We start from the raw sequence: 4,455 nt of genomic DNA, 5'->3' as shown, positions 1-4,455 counted from the left end.
TACTTTTTGCTATTCCTAAGTTTTACCATTATGTATTATAACCCATTCTGAAATTTTACCTTTCTTAATTTTTACCGTTCCGAAAAATGAACGGCCCCCGCAGAATATATAGCTTGCGCCATCTTCTTCATGACGTGCGTCATGATTGAAAATGGTGTTCTTTCAAAAACCAGTAAAGAGGTCATTGAACGAACTTATATAACATCTACTAGCTAGCAAGGCAGATCCAGAAGTATATCACCTGAATCTGACAAGATGCCTTTTTATACTAAATAGTTGCCATGCGTGAAATGTTTATTTAATTGACGCCATAGCAATTTATAACAGAATACTTGGGGAAGAATGAGGAAATCATTATGTTTTTAAGCCTGGACAAAGCTAAAACGCTAGAAAAATAAAAATCTGTTTTGCTGAAATCATTCTTTAAACTGTGAATATATGTGCATATGCTTTGTTATAAAGGGAACTTGAAAAACACAAAAATATAGATATTTTTAATGAAACAGTTGATTTGTCCAGAGAAAACTTGTTTTTAAACTTAAAGATTCGATAATCCGGTAGGCACTAACACTTCCGTGTGCACTGTTAAGTGCCCGAGATTACTCTTTTTTAAAAGATCAAAACAATTTTTGACTTTGTTTTTGATTTTGTTTAAACAATTTTTTAAACCAATTTCATTATTTATTTACAAAAAAAATTATAAAATCATTTTTGGCATGGCTGAGCACAAATAAACCTATGTTGCATCTAGCATTTTATTTGTACGACGAATTGTTTGCAATGTACAGCATTATAAACAAATATATTCTTAACAAAATGTCCATATTTGCACAGTGATACCTAAGAATATATTGCTCGAAAAAATTCAAAACTTGTACACTGTCTATATCTTGCAATCGAATAAAAGGTTCTCTCCTTTAATTATTGTTAAGTTGATATTTTTAAGAGGAAATCGTTTAGACTCTTCATTTAATAATAAGCAATCACCCAGATCAACCAGTGTCATAATATTGCTTCAAATTGTTGCGAAACCGTTATCTAGCATTAATAACATAATTTTTAGTTCATAATTTCTTTTTCTACATTGTTTATAACAATTGATATAAATAATAAACCTTAGTAACACAATATAAAAGAAGGTAATTACTATATAGTAACTTGAAGATTGTGGCTTTTAGGGGGGCGTCTATTTATAAAAAATACATTGTTTATAATGCCGTGAATAAATAATGGTTGATCGTACGAGAAAATATCCCGAAAGTGAACAGTTTAATCCTGTTTCAAGGGCTATTAATAAAAATTCAAGTTAAACCTGTTCATTGAGTTTCATTATTTATATCAATTGTTATAAACAATTTAGCAAAAGAAATTATGAACAGCAGAATATGTTATTAATGCTAGATAAATGTTTTGCAACAATTTGAAGCAATTTTATGATACTAGTTGATCTGCGATATTGTTTATTAATAAATGAAAAGTCTATGCGATTTTCTCTTAAAAATAGGAACTTTTTAACAACAATATAAGGAAAAAAATTTTCATTAGATCGGAAGATTCATTTTTCCTCTCAAGAGATCTATCCCCGCTATAGACAGTATACAAGTTTTAAATTTGTTTGATCAATAGATTCTGAGGTAAGAATGTGCAAATATGGCAGTTTTGTTAAAAAACTTTTTTTGACCTTTTGAAAAAGTGTAATCTCAGGGGCCTATTAGTACAAACAGAAGTGTTAGTGGCAACTAGATTACAAGGAACCAAACATAATTAGCCCATCTTTTTTGTTTTTAATGAGTTATGCATGGTTTTGACATTTTCAGGATTCGAGGAATATGCGGTTATTGAGCCCTGTTTCATAAAAAAATCTCTATCATATTAAAATTGCGCTTCAAAAATTGTGTACCCTTTATCAAATATAATTTAGAATCCGTATATTTTGTTCTAAAGTGTTCAATATATGTTATAAAAACTTTTTTTTCATAATTCAGAGTGAGAGATCCTTTAAAAGATGCAAATTTTTGTTTAATGACGACGTTTTTCTTCCTCTAAATGAAATTGAGAAAATAATTCATTTATCTCATTATTTTAAAGCAAGAATATTATTTCTGTAAATCAAATAGCATTTTTGAATTTACTTACTATAAATCGAAATTAGTGAAATTTTACTATTTACTAGTGACATTTTGCTAATTGAATTAGAGAAAACTAAGCTACTAAATATTATTAGAAAATGAAAAATTCAATTTGTAGACATTTTTATATTCTTAAATTTGATAGTGGAAAAGTCATTATGTCACATTTTTAGCTTTATTGAAATAAGAAGGCACTATTGTGAAATTGGACAATATAGACTAGATCCTGGTTCGCACTCTAGTTAGTAGGATAGTTAGTAGGATAGTAGTTAGTAGGATAGTAGGATTCACTCTAGTTTTCCTTCTAGTTTTCCTTCTAAATTTTCTTAAAATCTAGCAGATACAATTTAAAAATTTTCAAATGATAAAATAATAAACTAAAGTTATTTCATTTGTTGACTATATTTTTTATTCATTTATTACCTCAACTATTTTTTTACTGTTTATATTCGGGAATTTTAAGTTTCGTCAATAATATAATAACTTCGACAATTTTCTACACCGAATTTTTTTCGGGACTTTCACGGCATAGAAAATTTTCTTTCTCGGGATTTTTTATTTGTCTCACTTTTTTATATCTTTTAAAGTTTTTTGAAATCTTCTAAATTCTCTTTAAAATTTATATTTTCAAAATGAAAAATCATAAACAATTGTTCAGGAGTCTCACGAAGTTTTGTTTATTATCTTGAAGCCATTCAAAATCCTTGAAAAGCTTCACAAATTTTATTTCAAAATGTTCAAAAATTTACATATTGTAAAAAAATCAAAATAAAAGTAATTTCAAGTTTTCCCAGGAATTTTAAGAAAATTTGTTTACCCTCTTGAATCCGTTTAAAATTCTTTAAAACCTTCACTCTAGTTTTCGAAATCTGCAAAAATCAACGAAATTTAAAAAAAATTCCCTAACAATCTCCCAGATTCTTTTTTGAAAATTTTGAAAATCTTGAAAATCTTGTGTAATGTTTTAAAATCTTTTCAAATATGTGACAGTTGACTTCCCTAAATTGAAAGTTAAAATCTAATTCTAACACGGGCAAAAATTGTATTGGAACCTAAAAAATAATGATATTGTTTCTGTAAGAATCGACTTATGCAAACATTTGGTTTGATTATTTATGGATTTCATGTTTATTTTCTTTCACTCTTTTTAAGGATGAAAGGCGACAAATAATTTCGTAACTTACATACTTTTTCAGAAGATAAGAATTAAAAATTATAATTTTTATATTTATTAATTACATTTAATAAATAACGTTCAAATTCATCCTGAATGTAGAGGAATAGTGATGACCTTTCTTCAAATTTTTGTTTAATGTGATATTTTTCTAACCTGCTGGGGGCGGGTCGATTATATACCTCTTCTACTCTCACTTCCACTTTTTTGGAATTAACGTCGATTTTCTTTTTTGTGAATTTTAATTGTCAAAACCGAGGTCACAACAATTTAACAAAGAACAATCAACCTTCTAGTTTTTACCTTCACTCTAGTTTTCGAAATCTGCAAAAGTCAACGAAATTTTTTTTTTAAATTCCCTTACAATCTCCCAGATTCTTTTTTGAAAATTTTGAGAATCTTGTGTAATGTTTCAAAATCTTTTCAAATATGTGACAGTTGACTTCCCTAAATTGAAAGTTAAAATATAACTCCAACGGGGGCAAAAATTTTATTGGAACCTAAAAAAATAATTATATTGTTTGTGTAAGAGTCGACTTATGCAAACATTTAGTTTGATTATTCATTTGATAATTCAGTCAACATTCTTGACTATTGTTTACTATTCTTTACTATTTTACATATTTTTGAAATAATTAAGTCTGAGCCATATTATTTTTATAATGCTTCACAAGTAGAGAAACATATTATTTCAAAAATATATTTAATATAATGCTATTTTTAACAAATCAACCTTATGGGATATCCATGCCTATCCAAAATTATAGCACATGAAGTTAGACTCAGTAATTTTCCAATAAAAGATTGTAATAAGGTTATGAAGATTTCATATCGGTATAATTAGATTAGTATTTTTATTTCCATAATTTTAAAAATCCTATTGTAATTTGAAAAAATTAAAACAAAAAAATTATTTTCCGACCAAAATGAAGGTTCTCAATAAAAAAACTTCAATAATAAAAATATATTAATTAAAAATTATTAATTAATTATTAAAACCTGATGATAAAGTGTAGATGTAAATAATGAATTTAAATTGGTGACACTCAATACTATTATTACACCATTAAGCCATTTCCCTTTCGGGGTAGGCGTGACTCACTCGGCAGGGGAAAGGAGTAGTGTGTGGATGGGATAGAGATTTTTCAGATT

General features: G+C 27.3%; 1 protein-coding gene across 1 annotated transcript in view; it reads right to left on the bottom strand.

The window, feature by feature from the left end:
- The window catches only part of LOC117180631, a 17,795-nt gene that overhangs the window by 13,049 nt on the left and 291 nt on the right, over window positions 1–4,455 (bottom strand). The gene's annotated exons all lie outside the window — the stretch shown is intronic.

The sequence above is a fragment of the Belonocnema kinseyi genome, chromosome 9 (assembly GCF_010883055.1).
Source record: "Belonocnema kinseyi isolate 2016_QV_RU_SX_M_011 chromosome 9, B_treatae_v1, whole genome shotgun sequence".
NCBI classification, from domain to species: domain Eukaryota; kingdom Metazoa; phylum Arthropoda; class Insecta; order Hymenoptera; family Cynipidae; genus Belonocnema; species Belonocnema kinseyi.
Note: the sequence above shows the minus strand (reverse complement) of the source record. Positions and strands in the feature narration are given on the sequence as shown.